General features: G+C 42.4%; 1 long non-coding RNA gene across 1 annotated transcript; it reads left to right on the top strand.

Annotated features, from left to right (window-relative positions):
* Positions 1-7,895: 7,895 nt before the first annotated feature.
* LOC111552191 lies at positions 7,896-16,031 on the top strand. The gene is made up of 3 exons (XR_002734578.1): positions 7,896-7,924; positions 14,120-14,186; positions 15,582-16,031. It is a non-coding gene; the product is annotated as an uncharacterized LOC111552191 (long non-coding RNA).
* The last annotated feature ends 707 nt before the right edge of the window (positions 16,032-16,738 follow it).

The raw sequence follows: 16,738 nt of genomic DNA, 5'->3' as shown, positions 1-16,738 counted from the left end.
TTTCTCCAGGTCTCCAATTACTTCTTTGAGGGCATAATAAAAAGCCTCTTTATACTTCGCCTCCTTGACCGCACAGCTGCATCTGCCACTGCCAATCACCCTCTTCTCTGAACACCCTAGCACCGCTGGGATGGGCATGTTCAAGGCTGCATCACACTTTGCCTTTCGACAGAATCAATGAGCCTGGCTCCTCTACTGTAGATAGATCTCAGGATTTAGCAGGTGTGCCTTCTCACTGCCTCAGGTGCTTCCTTTAACCCTCTGGAAATTGTAATACTGCTGCGGAAGCCTAAAAGCTAAATGATCTTCAAAATTGATTGTATTAGGATTGTTTGAAGATCTGATCTTCTAGTCAGGACTGGCTACATGGTGTGCAAGGGCCAGTACAAAAAGAAAATGTGGACCCTTTGTTTAAAAGGTCTTAAGAAATTTCCAGATGATGGTAGCAAAATTTAAACCAGAGGCAGGGCTTTTTATTTTTAAGTGCAGAGGCTGTGTAACTGCATAGATCACACGTTCAGGAAGCCGGCTCTGCTGGTGGTTGACCCAGCCTGCTAGCTTGGTGACTCTCAGGACCAGATAAGTTAGTGAGAACATGGTTAAAAATCAGATGCACTCATAGCTCACATTCCCAATATACCAGCTAGTTTTCCCAGTGCAACACCCTCCATGGTCACAGTCTTCACTTCTCACCTCTGTGGGCCTTCTAACATGGGCCTCATCATCACCAGAAGGACAGGGGAGCATGAGAATGACACAGCACAGCTACTCACCAAAAGGATGGGAAAGAAACAGCCCAACAGGGCAGGTCAGAAGCATCGTCATCATTGTTGTTTTAATAATTGCAGTACAGAATAGTATAAAACTTAATCCTAAATGCTGTGCTCTAGCTCTTCCCCATTTCCAGTCCCTAAACCCCACAAGACCAGACTGGAGACAGAAACTGGAATCCAAGCAGCAACAAGCCTCCCTGCTTTCTTTGGGGCAGAGCCAAAAAGAGATAAAGAACGTGTTGTATTAGGCAGCAGTAAACAGGCAAGGGACAAGCAGGCCTTTAATAAAACAGACCTTTATTGGGGCTAAAATGGCCCAGAGCTGACCCCACCCTAAATCCTGGCAGTGTCCAACGACAGGAATTCAGAGGAACAAAAACGCTGGCATTGCCTGCTGCATCCCATGCATACATAACAGAAAGCACTGCAGAGCCTCGCAAGCAAGGAATACATAAATGCCATTATCCAGTCTTTCAGCCAAAACTTATTTTTTAGTCTGGACGACTATGCTATTCTGCTTTCTCTGCCTCCAATTTCTGTCCTGTGACTCACAGGGAGGGCTTTGGGGAAATGAAATATCCCAAGACCTAAAATAGGTCCTTCTCCCTCCCTCTAATATCAGGATGAGTTTCCTAAGGCATTTGTTTCTTCTTTAATTAACCAGGCATGAATGATAATATTGCCTGGGTTGAAGAACTCATCTCTGTCACTGGTAAATATAAATAATGAGCCCTGTTCATAGAAAAGCGTGCCAGAATTTCATTGATTAACATCCCGTGCCACAGCCTCTCTTTGAAATTAAAAACACTTTCAATGATACTGAAGAGAAAAGACATTGCACAAAAGAAATATTTCTAAGACAAGGTTGTCATTAAAGCATGCCAGAAATAGAACTGTTTTTATTTAACCATCCTCACTCCTCCCCGCCCCCTCCCTTTCTGGCTGTGAGGCTGCATGCAGTTAAATCACAAGGATTACAGAAAGTAATTTCATCCATTTGAATTTTAGAAGCTTCAGAAGCAGACCTGTGGATAATGCTTAGTTGATGTGTCTCTTTGCCCCCATGACAAGTGATAATTAAGGAAGTGATATGAGCAGATTTAAATTCCAGCTGTTTAGTAATTCACAGAATTTTTTGATTTCTTAACTGCACATCAGATTCTGCCCCACTGCTACCCTCTTAGTCCTGACCCTCATTGTTCTCCCCACACAGCCTCCTAATTGGTCTCCTTGCCTCTAGCTTTAAGCCGCTATTTCGTGAGGACATTACTGCTGGGCAGAATATGAAAACCGGTCGTTGGAGGGCCAGAATCACTGCAGACTTGTTTGTAAGTACAGTGGGTTGTTTGGTTTGGTTTGGCTTTTTAGATTTGCAAAGCCTCTAAATGAGTTTAGTGTGCTTGCTACACAGCCTCCTCAGTGTTCCACCTGCAATCTCTTATATGAGATCCTCCACCACGTGACCCCCGTCACTTATGCATCTTGATGTGTCACAGTTCCTTTGCTTCTGTGGCCTCTGGTCTCTTCTGCCAGCCTTGGCCATCTATGCATTGGGCAGGAAGTGCTCTTCAGCCCACCACAAGTCCCTGGCCTTTCCTAGCTCTGCTTGAAATCTAATGACAAAAACCACATGATTATCTCAATAGATGCAGAAAAGGCCTTCGATAAAATTCAACACCCCTTCATGCTAAAAACTCTCAATAAACTAGGTATTGATGGAACGTATCTCAAAATAATAAGAGCTTTTTACGACAAACTACAGCCAACATCATACTGAATGGGCAAAAGTTGGAAGCATTCCATTTGAAAGCCAGCACAAGGCAAGGATGCCTTCTCTCACCATTCCTATTCAACATAGTATTGGAAGTTCTGGCCAGCGCAATCAGACAAGAGAATGAAAAACAGCACATTCAAATAGGAAGAGAGGAAGTCAAATTGTCTCTGTTTGCAGATGACATGATTGTATATTTAGAAAACCCCATCATCTCAGCCCCAAATCTCCTTAAGCTGATAAGCAACTTCAGCAAAGTCTCAGGATACAAAATCAATGTGCAAAAATCACAAGCATTTCTATACACCAATAATAGAAAAACAGAGAACCAAATCATGAGTGAACTTCCATTCACAATTGCTACAAACAGAATAAAATACCTAGCAATACAACTTACAAGGGATGTGAAGGACCTCTTCAAGGAGAACTACAAACCGCTGCTCAAGGAAATAAGAGAGGAAACAAACAAATGGAAGAACATTCCATGCTCATGGATAGAAAGAATCAATATCGTGAAAATGGCCATACTGCCCAAAGTAATTTACAGATTCAAAGCTATCCCCATCAAGCTACCATTGACTTTCTTCACAGAATTAGAAAAAAACTACTTTAATTTTCATATGGAACCAAAAAAGAGCTCATATAAGCAAAAAGAACAAAGCTGGACACATCATGCTACCTGACTTCAAACTCTACTACAAGGCTACGGTAATCAAAACAGCATGGTAGTGGTACCAAAACAAATACACAGACCAATGGAACAGAACAGAAGCTCAGAAAAAGCACCACACATCCGCATCCATCTGATCTTTGACAAACCTGCCAAAAGCAAGCAATGGAGAAAGGATTCCCTATTTAATAAATGGTGGTGGGAAAACTGGCTAGCCATATGCAGAAAACTGAAACTAGACCCCTTTCTTACACCTTATACAAAAATTAACCTAAGATGGATTAAAGACTTAAACATAAGACCTAAAACCATAAAAACTATTGAAGAAAACCTAGGCAATACCATTCAGTACATAGGCATGGGCAAAGATTTCATGACTAAAACACCAAAAGCAATGGCAACAAAAACCAAAATTGATAAATGGGATCTAATTAAACTAAAGAGATTCTGCACAGCAGAAGAAACTATCATCAGAGTGAACAGGAAATCTACAGAATGGGGGAAAAGTTTTGCAATCCATCCATCTGACAAAGGGCTAATATCCAGAGTACAAATAACTTAAACAAATTTACAAGAAACAAACAAACAAACCCATCAAAAAGTGGGTGAAGGATATGAACAGACACTCTCAAAAGAAGACATTTATGCAGCCCACAAACAGGAAGAAAAGCTCTTCATCACTGGTCATCAGAGAAATGCAAATCGAAACCACAATGAGATATCATCTCATGCCAGTTAGAATGGCGATTATTAAAAAGTCAGGAAACAAGAGATGCTGGAGAGTATGTGGAGAAATAGGAACGCTTTTACACTGTTGGTAGGAGTGTAAATTAGTTCAACCATTGTGGAAGACAGTGTGGCAATTCCTCAAGGATCTAGATCCAGAAATACCATTTGACCCAGCAATGCTATTACTGGGTATATACCCAAAGAATTATAAATCGTTCTACTATAAAGACACATGCACATGTATGTTTATTGAAGCACTATTCACAGTAACAAAGACTTGGAACCAACCCAAATGCCCATCAGTGATGGACTTGATAAAGAAAATATGGTACATATATACCATGGAATACTACGGAGCCATGAAAAAGGATGAGTTCATGTCCTTTGCAGGGACATGGATGAAGCTGGAAACCATAATTCTCAGCAAACTAACACAGAAACAGAAAACCAAACACCACATGTTCTCACTCATAAGTGGGAGTTGAACAATGAGAACACATGGACACAGGGAGGAGAACCTCACACACCAGAGCCTGACAGGGGTGGGGAGCTAGCAGAGAGATAGCATTAGGAGAAATATGTAATGTAGACAACGGGTTGATGGGTGCAGCAAGCCACCATGGCACATGTATATCTATGTAACAAACCTCCACGTTCTTCTGCCCATGTATCCCAGAACTTAAAGTCTAATAAAAAAAAAAAAAAAAAAAGAAAAGAAAAGAAAAGAAAAAGAAAATCCAACTCATCTTTCAAGGTCAGGTTGAAATGTTACCTTCTCTATGAAGTGTCTGTTATGTTTTGTAGTCAATCTAGTGTAGCAGAGAAAGCAAGGACTCTGACATCAGGCAGACCTGAGTTTGAATCCTACCTCTTTCCTTTATCAGGTCCAAGAGCTTAGCTATTTTCTTAATATCTTTGAAGCTCCACCTATTGATTTGTAAAATGAGAGTGATTTATACTGCAGGTACCTATTATTACCATTATGTGCTTTGCTCCTTCTTTTCTTTTCTTTTCTTTTCCTGTTGCCCAGCCTGGAGTGCAGTGAGCAATCTCGGCTCACTGCAACCTACGACTCGCAGGTTCAAGCGATTCTCCTGCCTCAGCCTCCCGAGTAGCTGGGACCACAGGTGACCACCACCACACCTGGCTAGTAGAGATGCAGTTTCATCATGTTTCTCAGGCCAGTCTCAAACCCCTGGCCTCAAGCAATCCACCCACCTTGGCTTCCAAAAGTGCTGGAATTGCAGGCATGCTTTGCTTCTTTCACAGAATATTGTATAGCACTTTCTACATTTGTCTTTTAATATGATATTTGTGCATCTCTCTTCCTCCTCCACTGAATCACAGCACTGGGCTGTCATCTGTTACATCATTGCATTTCCACAGTGACCTGCATGGACCTCGTAGTTTGGCACTCAGTGGACATTTATTAAGTGTGTGTTTTTGTTCAAATTGTCTGCTTTGCTTTAATGAAACTGACAGTCATTTGCTTAGCTAATAACCCATGGGAGAGACAGGCCTGAAAACTTTGTCAATTCATATCTGTACTTCTTTACATTCTTCATTTTTAGATTTTTATTCATATGATTTAGATTTTGACCCCCCAAATTATGATATAGTGGTAATAACTTATTACTTGTGTGTGTGTGTGTGTGTGTGTATATATATATATATATAAATTTTATTGTAGTTATATAGGGTTTCCTATTAGCCAGGAAGAAGTGTAAGTGCTTCACATATATTTCATATGTAATTCTTACAACCACCCTAGGAGGTAGATACCATCCTAATCCCCACTTTACAGATGAAGGAACTGAGGCTTGGAGGGATGAAGGTTAAGTGATTTGACTAAAGTCTTGCAGCTGGCACTTGGTAGCCTGGAGCCAAACCCAGGAAGTCTGGCTCTGGAGAAGAAGATTCTTACCACTAGCGAGTAATGACTTTGACATACTATCACCAGATAAACTAGAAAGCAAAAAGTAAATGGGAATGATCTAATTGGTTACTGATTCACACACACAAAATAACCTAGTTCAACTGATGTTCCAGTTAGTTAGATCTCCAGGTGCCCATATGTGAGTCTGTGTGAGAATAAAAATGACTGACAGAGTTTTTGCCCACCCAGCTGCTCCTGTGGCCTCTGGCAGGTAGTGCTGGGTCTCCTGAAGGCCCCTTCTCACCTCTCCTGTAGATCTAGACATAACTTGCCAAGAAAAGCAATCATAGGACACAAAGGTGTGCAGCAGCAGGGAGACACCCTGGCCAGAGATCCAGATCCCTGCAGAAGCAAAAGTCTCCAGAAGCGGAGGAAGAGGATGTCTGCCACAAACTCCTAGCTCGGTCGATGACAACCCAGATGGTTTGGTTCTGAAAATGCCTCAAAACTCAGAGTTGAAATTTTTTGGAGGATTCATGGAGTTGATAGAAGCAGCCTCAGGCTTGAAGAGCACATGGCCATTCTATGGCTGTGAAAACCACCCATGCTCATTCCTCTGCCCCAGGGGCTCCAGACATACCCACTGGCAGTATGCTGCCACTTCTATTCCAGATTCAAAGACCATAGGATGCCATTTCCATATTGTAATGTATGGTAGTGCTTCTCAACCAAATGTGCAGACAAATAACCTGGGAGTCTTGTTAAAAATGTAGATTCTGACCCAGGAGGTTTGGGGTTGCCTGAGATTCTGCATTTTAAAAAAATAGATATAGGGTCTTGCGATGTTGCCCAGGCTGGTCTTAAACTCTTGGGCTCCAGGATCTTCCTACCTCAACCTTTCAAAGTGTTGGGATTACAGGCATGAGCCACTGAGCCTGGCCAGATTCTGTATTTGTAAGAAGCTCCTGGGTGATATTGATGCTGCTGGTCCAGGGATTACATTCTGAGTTGCAAGAGTCCACGGATACGAACCTGTAATGTGTTAAGGTACATTGCAAATCTTTAAAAAGTGTCTGTAATACACAACATTTCCAGGATTTATTTGCCCAAGGGACCTATTTTAGTAGAACATCTATTCAAACCTCTATTAGTTAATTAAGATTAAGGTTTAATTTTGAGTAACATAAAATCCAGAATAGCTGACATTTTTCCTTTACACATAAAAGAAATCTAGATAGTTTAGGGTTGGCCATGGCCCCAGATGGCCTCAGAAACCCTGTCTCCTTCTGTTGCATTGTTCTGCCTTCCACAGCTTGTAGCTTCCACATCCATGTCCAAGATGGCTGCTCCAGTTTCAGCCATTACAAACACAGCAAGAACAAAGAAGGACAGCAGAAGGACATATGCACTCTTCTTTCCAATGATACTTGCAAAGAGTTGCACACACTACCTATGCTTTCCTATCATTGTCCAGGAACTCATCACATGGCACAGGTGCAAGGAAGACTGGCCAATGTGGTCTGCATTTTGAGTACCCATATCCACATCCAAAAATCGAGGGCACTAGTACTGAGAAAGGAAGGGGAGTGCATACTCCCCTTACACAGTCTCTTAGAGAACTAGTAAAAATAGGGAAAGAAGTGATGCTGTGGTCTGACCCCTTCATTTTGCACAACTGGTTGGCAAATGTCCATATAAGCATCTGAGTCTCTTAGCTGCTCTTCCACATCTTGCTCAATTACTCCATGGTTCCTCTTCAGATGACATCCTTCCTATCCCTGGTGGCCGAGAGGAGACCCTAGGAAGTCCCTGTCTTGGCTGCTTGAGAGCTGTAGCCCTGTCGGGAGCACCTGATTGATAGGCTACTCTGCCTGGCTCCCATTGGGCTCAGAGCATGCATTAGTGTCACAAAAGACACGCAAGAGCACTGGAGAATAAAACCATGGTCCATTATTTTGTACACATCTGTACAGGCATCAAAAAGTTATTATACGTATGCAGTTTTATAGTGAACCCAGTCTTTGTGATAGCATTTCTGTGAGTTTCTCAATTCTTCATCTTTGCTTCACTGTCTTCGAATATCAGTGACCTGCCATGGGAGGAAGGTAGGCTCGTTCTCCAACACTGAATCATCATGCAAAGTCCGTTATCATTTACTGCTGAGATTGCTTACTAAATAAGAAAAGAATAAAATGGGATCTGGGAAAAGGCAGATTTAATATTTATTGACTGCCAGGGCCCTATGTGCCAGGCATGAGGCTTGGTGTTCATATACTTATCTTTTCATGCTAATTACAATTTATGACACAGTCTGGCAATGACCAAGCTGAGAGAGTTCAACCAGGTATCTACGCCTCTAAAATCCATCTCTTTTTATCAAAACAGAAAACAGGAGCAGCCTTCTGTGCAGCTAACTCTCTTTGTCTCCCTGATCTAGCCTTCCCCCTACCACATTCTTTCACACATTGACTTTGTGTTCATCTTTTCCCAGTAATTAGTAAATTATAACCCCTGCATCTCAAATTCTTGACATTCATTTGCTGTTTCCCAGTAATTCATTCCATTTGGTATTTGCCTTGAAAAAGGATCCAAAGTGCTGGCTAATGCAGCACGCACTCCCTTGCCTGGATGCAGCCCTCCACCTCATTTATCACATTGAGCCGCTGGTCCTGAAGTCTGACAGGCAATTCAGGCTTTCTGAATGCAATTCAGGCATTGATTTTAATCTATAAAGCTTTCGCGTCTGGGTCCTGGCTGCCATGGAAATGAAATAGCTTCTTGGATACTTTTCCACATGCTGCTAACTATTCTGATATGCAGGGTTTTGAGAGACATTTCTGTACTTCTGATGTACAAATGTCCAATACGAATAGCCTCGTAACTTTAACCATCATTGCGAAACGGAAGGGAAATCCCAAACAAGGACAAATACGTGGCGCACACTTACACTCATGGTCCTAGGCAATGAATTTATTGATAACAATATCTGGCTAAAAACAAATTTTAAAATACAGACCACAAGGTGGCAAACACATTTGGTTTTCAAACAGGAAATCTCAAAGCCCAGGAGGACACTGGGTACCAGGAAACCAGTGGAGAAGCACGATGTTTAGACTTTGGTGTGTAGTCTGATTTTCTCTCACCCACACAGGGGAAGTTGGTGGCAAGGAAATGATTCTAAGATGTATGCTTTGTCAAGGTGGGGACAGGAAGAGCAAAAACTTGGTGCTTACACTAAAAGTATGGTGGCAGGAAATGAGCTGTCATTTCAAGCCATGGAAAGACATGGGGAAACTTAAATGCGCATGACCAAGTGAAAGAAGCCAATCCAATAAGGGTCCATACTGCATGATTCCAACCGTAGAATCTTCTGGAAAAGGCAAAACTGTGGAGACAATGAAAACATCAATGGAAGCCAGAGGTTAAGAGAAGAGAGGGTTGAATAGGAGAACCAGAGAGGATTTTGAGAGCAGTGGAAGAAGCTATTCTGTGTGATATTACAATGGAGGATACATGTTATCATGTATTTGCCCAAACCGTGGAAAGGACGACACTAAGAATGAACCCAAGTGTAAACTATGGACTTTGGATGATAACGACGTGTCGATGTCACAGATGCACCACTCTGGTGGGGAGTGCTGGTCATGGGGGAGGTTGTGCATGTGTTGGGGCAGGGAGTATACAGGAAAGAAGTCTCTGTACCTTCGTCTCAATTTTACTGTGAACCTAAAACTGCACTAACAAAAAAAAAAAAAGAGAGAGAGAGAGGGAGAAGTCTTAAAAAAAAAAAAAAAAACCCAAAAAACAAAAGTGCAGTGGCAGGCAGTGTGCCCAGGGAATATGACACCACTTTTGTTCCAGTCGGCCCTAGAGGCTGGGAAATAGGGGAGGATGACGGGAACTGTAAAGGAGATTTAAACGCTTCCACCACAGTTCTGCTTTCATTCTCTTCCCCAGAAGGTTCTGGCTGGCTGCCCTTACTGCTCACGTGGCTTTCATTCCAAAACGCAATTCCTCACTTCAGCTTTTTAAATTCTGATGACACTGGCATTAGCAAAGAATGTGACAAAGCAGTTGATATGTTGACATATATCCCTAAAAGGATAGAGCTTTAATTAAAAAAAATTAAGAATGTGTCCAAAAGACAGAAACTTAAGTAAAAGCAGAAACAGAAAATAGATGACTCTGAGGCATTTTCAAGTAGCAGATGATGGTTGAATCCACTCGTGGAGCTTTATTTTGCCGTGGAAGAAGGCTGTTAGACCATGACTTATCATATGGAGAGAGGTGGGTGAAACATAGATTTAACTGAGCCCCTGAAACAGAACTTCATATAAAATGTTCAGTGGCACATGTAAGTTAGGGGGCGGATGCCAGTCCCTGCTCTCACGAGCAGTGAAGCATAAACTCAACTACAGTTTTTCGGGAGTTTCCCCTGTCCTTTTCCAACTATCCAGCTCTGTTTAGAAAGTGAAAATTCTTCCAACACTAAGAAATACAAGTTTAATATCATAAGTATACTTTTTAGGGTCTGGTTTCAGCAAAACCCAGCCAGGCCGGGAGATGAAGCTGCCATCAGCTGGCATCAGGTCAATGCACACAGACATTTTTTTCCAAACTACAAACTGTGGTTGTTTGTGTGATATCAAAACAATTGTACAATTAAGTCAGTTCCATCAAGAATCCCTCATGGCAGTTGCTTGGGATGTAAACAGAGACTGACCACATTTTTCCTTTTCAAATGTGAATTGGGTAGCCTTAGATGTGTCATCTAGGAGTGACCAGTAGGCAGGAAAGGTAAGCTACCTTTACATTTTGACAATTCCAAGCAAAAACCAACATCCTTGGCTCTTACGGGGCTTTGGTGCCTGTTGTCCCTGCCACAGGCCCTCCTTAAGCTCAAGTCCTCCCCATTGTCAGGTCAGCACAGTGGACACTTGCCCATGCTCACCAGCACTTTATAAGTTCAAGTTTGTAACAAGCCCCCTTCAACTCCACCACTGTGGATTGCTCACAAGCATCCTGGAATATACCCAGCAGTGATGAGACATTGTCCCAGCCCTTCAGGAGTTCCCAGCAATACTGTTCTCTCAAGCCAACTGCCTTATTATCAGGAATGGCAAAACAGGGTATATAATATTGGGACTCCTACCTGTTTTCTCCCAGGAAAAAAATCTGTGCTCCAATTCCCATCCAGATTCTTGGATGTAACAGACACCAACTGAAGCTCGCGGTGACTTTTCCTTCCCTGAGAACAGCAAGGACTCAGCAAGATGGAACTCCAGGGCTGTGCCTGTTTTATACGACCCTCTTCCATGCATATCTGACAGATCCAGAGGAGAATGAACCCGGGGTGGATTGATCAAGACTTCACCTCTGTATCCACAATCGATCACCCCAGGAGTAGGTAACAATGTTAGCTGTTTCCCTACAACTAGCAATTGCCCTTTAAAATGGTCAGAAACTTAAACTGGGACACCTGACCTGGGGAGGCCAGACTCATTAGATTATTTCCACAGAGTTGGAATTAAAAGAAGAGGAGCATCTCCCCTCTGGGGGTAGAAGCCACAGGACATAAGACTTTAACTCTGTGAACAATCCTGTTCCCCGATGGGCTGAATGCTGGTCCCGCTTCAAGGCAGTGATGCCTCTGCTCTTCAGAGAGAAGTAGAGATGAGAGACAGAGACAGAGAGCCCTGGGGACATTTGATCACTGGGTCAGAGCTGCCCCTTCCACGCTTTATTGGCAGTTATATGAGGCACCCCCTTATTCCTCCAATAAATTCTCTTTTTGCCTGAGCTAATTAACATTGGGTTTCTATAACTTGCAGGCAAAGTGACACATTGGCAAATTTTCTTGCCCTGACGGCTGGCCTGTCCCATAATTAGATGACCCTTCCTATGTTTTTCGGCTCAAATCATCCATGTGTCCCTCTTTCCTAAAGGCTGCCTCTGAGTCACAGCCTGGTGCATGAACCACCCAGGTGCTCAAGATTCCTGGAGGACTCCACTCCCTTGTGACACTCAGCTCACCATGGAATTCTTCTCCTCTGCTATGGCCCACATTCTTACCTTCTCTCTGTGATTAGAATTCTGGACTTTGGTTCAATACCTTTCCATCCTATTACATCCTTTCTCTGTGGTTGCTTGCAATTTCTGGCAGATGATGGTGCAAAACTGGCAGATGTCCCCATCTTCAATCAAGGATTGTGAACTTCCCTGTCCCCAGGAATTCTAAGTAGTAGCCTTTCTTCCTCCTTTCCCTTGCCTCTTTGAGCATTAGACCTGAAGCCATGGACAATTAAAAATTATCTTCCCTTTCTAGACATCTGAGAGACTCCTGCTTTAAGACCTTATTTTGAAACATTTGACATTGATTTCGATAGACATTAAGAGATCTTATTTCTAAAATCTATATATAGAGGCCCTTGACATTCTCAGATTTAATTCTCATCATCTCCCCATGTAGCAGATATATTTTAGGCTGCAGAGCATTTGAATTTCTTTCTGGGTGGGCTCAGTGGTTCATGCCTGTAATCCCAATACATGGAGATGCTAAGGTGGGAGGATTGCCTGAAGCCAGGAGTTCGAGACCAGCCTGGGCAGCATAGCAAGATCCCGTATCTACAAAAATAAAAAATAAAAATAAATAGCCAGGTGTGGTAATGTGTACCTGTAGTCCCAGCGACTTGGGAGGCTGAGGCAGGAGGATTGCTTAAGCCCGGGAGTTCCAAGTTGCAGTGAGCTATGATCGTGCCACTGCACTCCAGACTGAGTGACACAGTGAGACCCTGTCTTTAAAAAAAAATAAAAATAATAAAAATAAAAAATGAAAAAAAGAATGTATTTCCTGTGGCTGTAGACAAAATTCACTTTCTCCTGTAGAAGCCGAAAATGCTGATATTCACTTTTCCAGCCTTGCTTGCTACTAGAACCTACACACCCAGAGTAGGCTTGGCCCATCAGATGCACACATCTGGGGCTTAGAATCAGAAGCTAATTAGGCAAAGAAGGAGGAATCATGGATTCTCCATCTGTTAGTGGCAGCAAAAGTGGCAACAACATCCAGTCTGTGGGGCAGTCATGGCCACGGTGCCCGCCATGGTGGACCAGTGGGGTCCAATGCCCACTGGCAGAGGCAGCAGTGTCTGAACGGGACAACTGTGACATTGATCTTGGCTTTGGTCTGGCTGCCCAGGCCCACTTTTTGCCTGCCACTGTCTAAATCTGGTTCTCCAGCCTCCCCGCAAGGATTCTGTATGTCTCCTGTGTCCTTTCAACACATCACTTTTTTATTTATGTTGCTCACAGCAAGAAACCTGGAATGGTCCACCCTTGTAGGGTTCACTATAGGCAGTCATTTAGTTTTTCCCTGTGGTGCAAATTTTGAAATAGGTAGTCTGGAAGGCTGATATGTAAGAGCTGGTCACTTCACTAGTGAGTGAGCCTAGCAGATCCCCAGTTCCGTGACTCAGTACAACTTTAGTTTTTCCCTGTGAGATGATAAAAGACATATATTCCTTTTGGGGTGGGCATGAAGCATAACTGTTCAATTGAAGCTGTGGGAGAAGTGCAGAGAAAGGGAGACATAGTTCTTACCTAGAAAGTAACTTTATAAATGACTTAAGTCCTATGCATAAAATATTGTCGAAGGTGTGACAGGATCCTTTCCAGTTGGTTTTTTTATTTTATGGGGGAAACCACATTCTGTAGTGATCATGTGACTATTCGGTTTATCAACTAAACCAGGGTAACACTGACAGTGAAAGGGGATGCTATATTAATAGCATTATTTATTTGTTATTCCATTAGAAACACTAAGATAACAGATATAATGGTCACCCTAAGTGGTAGAGTGGAGATTGGAGATTCTAGATGGTCTTGGAGTCTCTCAGGCACTGAGCTAACTATGGTGGTGCCTGCCTCACAGCACTCTCTCCATGGTCCTCAATCACATTCTAATTCTTTCTCTTCGGGACCAGTGCTGGAGACTGACAGATGTCAGCCTGCCTGCCCCTCGCCCACACTTCCCTATTCATGCAACTGGCAATCCATTCTAGATTTGCACACATTTCTACAGATGCAATTTCCATAGCAACAGCAGGACTCTATAAAAAAGGCACCTGAGCGATGCTCAAAGATAAATCACCCTCTTTCAGAGTCCTCCACTCTAGGGAATACAGGCTACCACAACTTAGAATTTCTTAGTTCGTTTTCACATATAGAAATATGTACACATCTAATCCCAGTTTACTGTCTTTCAGTTTAATTAATTATAAACATTTTAACCTCTTTTTTAGGCCAGAAGATAAAGAGAGATGCTTGCTGCACAACAGTGGTTCAGAAGTGTTTTAATGAACTAAGAAGGTAGGAGGAAAAGAAGTCTCATGTTAGGAGTGCCTACTATGCACCAGGCACTTTTACCTAAATTATCTCCTTTTCTTAGAAACCCAGGCAGAACAAGGACACCTCTGCAGCGCAGGCTGAGCTCATGCTAAAATGGCAAATTTTATGTACAACATCCCACTCCCATATCTCATCACCAAGGAAGCCAGAGAAAAAGAGGGTCTGCATCGGGGAAGGGGTAGGAGTGGGAGGGGTGGGTGGCAGGACTGCCAGTTGGGGAGCTGGAAACACAGGGCTCAGGCTGGAGGTTCTGTTTCCAAATCATTTGTCTCATCAGAGCAGTGGGGAAGGAGGTGGGAATTAATGATATTGATTTATTTTCTTATCTGAGGAGAAAGATGCCCTGAAAGCAAAGGGTATTAAGTAATTGGGCCTTGCTTCCTTGAACCTACCTGTCAGCCCCAATGAAGTCTCTCCTCCTTTTTTAATTTAAATAAATCTCTACACAATGCTATGATTTAAAAAAAAAAATTAGTAATTGTTTAGCTCCCTGCAAGAATCTTTCAATTTTCACGATTTCAGGGTCTTCTTTGTTTGGTTGGTCTTTGTGCTTTGGAGCAGATATGAAAATGGCTTGTCTTACCTGTACTTGAAAATTCAATTCATTCATTTGTCATTCATTTATTCACACAAGAAGTATTCCCTCATCTCCTTTTTGGCCTAGTCATGTGGCTTTGGGCTGAGAAAGGCACACAGTCATGGCCTTACTCTCCTAAACTTGTCATCTAATTCAAAGAAAGAAATTAACTAGTCCACTATACAATTATGTGACTACAAACTATATAAGAGCAATGAAAAAAAGAGTACATGACAATATTAGAAGTGCAAGGGGTGGCTCGTGTTCCCACATTGTCCCACCATTAAGATCTATCCATTTGAAAAAAGCATATCTTAGGGGATAAATCGCCCAACTCATAGCATAAATAAGGTCAATCAGATTGTTTTCCTCCAAGTGGGTTCATGAGATCAGTGTGCTGAGGAAGTGGGAGGATTTATGGAATCAATGAAAAGTAAAGGAATAATCTAGGAACGTAGGACATCGATCGGTGGGCAGACCTGGTTAGGAGTTCCAAACATCCTCACTGTAGCGAGAAAGCACCAGGTGCCAGAGAGAGAGGGAGAGGGACACAGAATGAGAGGCTGAGAACACAAGGAAATAGATCTGTCCTAAGGAGGACCTTGCCCAACGCTGCACACACCTAGACAAAGGGCAAATATAAGGTATAAGGAGTGACCTTTAATTCATTGGTCATTAGTACCCAAGCTACTCAAAGCTAATTTTCAATAACTTCATGATTAATAACAGACACAAATGTTTGGCATTTTCTCTGAAATCAAGTGGCATCTTTTTATTAGAGATTTTCCAGATGGCTGTGTTTGATGCTGCCAGCTATCCCAGATGGAGAGGGTTTCCTCACCTGCACCCAATCTGTACCTCTCTCCAGTTGTTTCCTGTCAAGCTTGGACTCCTGAACGAGACAACACTGGAAATGGTTGAGTTAAATGAACACTTGTTATTTCCAGTTATGACTTAATCCCTGATAATGATTTCTATCTGGTTTTATCCTTAATCCCTTTCTGCTCATTTACCTTAGTGAATCAGATCAAATGATTTATAAACTCAATGTTTCTCTCCCATTTTCCTTTATTTTAGCCAGAAGCCTAAGCCACAGCTAGGTATGAGAAGCCAGTCCCCAGGGTTGCTTTCCCCTGGGCTTCTACTTGGCTCTGCATATTCCTCTGGATAAAAACAACACCCAAAATGATGGCTCAGCCAATGCTGTTTTATCAGCCTAGAGGCAGAAGTGAAAAGAGAGTCCCCTGGAGCTATTTGTCATCCATTTGCCCTTTCCATCAGAGTCTCTATTGCCAGGTCTCGAAGAAGGGTATGTGGACCCTCCACTAAGCCCATGTGAAACTCCTCCTTGAGTTGAGGGAAGGGAATGTGCAAATGCTTTCCCAATTTGGGGTCAGTTGGGACACTTTCTGCAAGGGCAATTATCTTCTCCTCCATAAAGAACTAATGTGGGTTTCCTCTAAAATGTTCCCTTCTCATAACTCAAGCAAGAATCTGAACTTTCTCTTGGAGTCTGAATCTCAATGGGATTTGGTTTTCCGCAGATTGGAACCTTTGTATGTAATTCAACTTCATTTTGATTTAAGAAATGTCAATGAGCTTCCTCTATGTGCCTGGGTTTGAGTGATCCTGGGACTGTAGGACTATGTCTACATTTCATTTACAATGTACCTTGGCCATAGCCTCTGCAAACCAAAAGTTTATCAGTTGTTCACGTTTAAGGCAACTTCTCTGCTTTCAGAAAATTTATAATCTGGCAGAAGAGATAACAGCAAGCACACACAAAACAATATATAAAGTAGTATGGTACAACGGGAAGTGTTTTAGGCTGGAATTTAAAAGCTCACATCAGAGTAGTAGTTCTGCCATCTACAGATGGTGACTCAACATTTCTTTACTTCTCCAAACCCCAAAGTTTTCATCTGTAAGGTGAAGT

Source organism: Piliocolobus tephrosceles, chromosome 9, assembly GCF_002776525.5.
Source record: "Piliocolobus tephrosceles isolate RC106 chromosome 9, ASM277652v3, whole genome shotgun sequence".
NCBI lineage: Eukaryota > Metazoa > Chordata > Mammalia > Primates > Cercopithecidae > Piliocolobus > Piliocolobus tephrosceles.
This window is presented reverse-complemented; position numbering and strand designations above follow the sequence as displayed.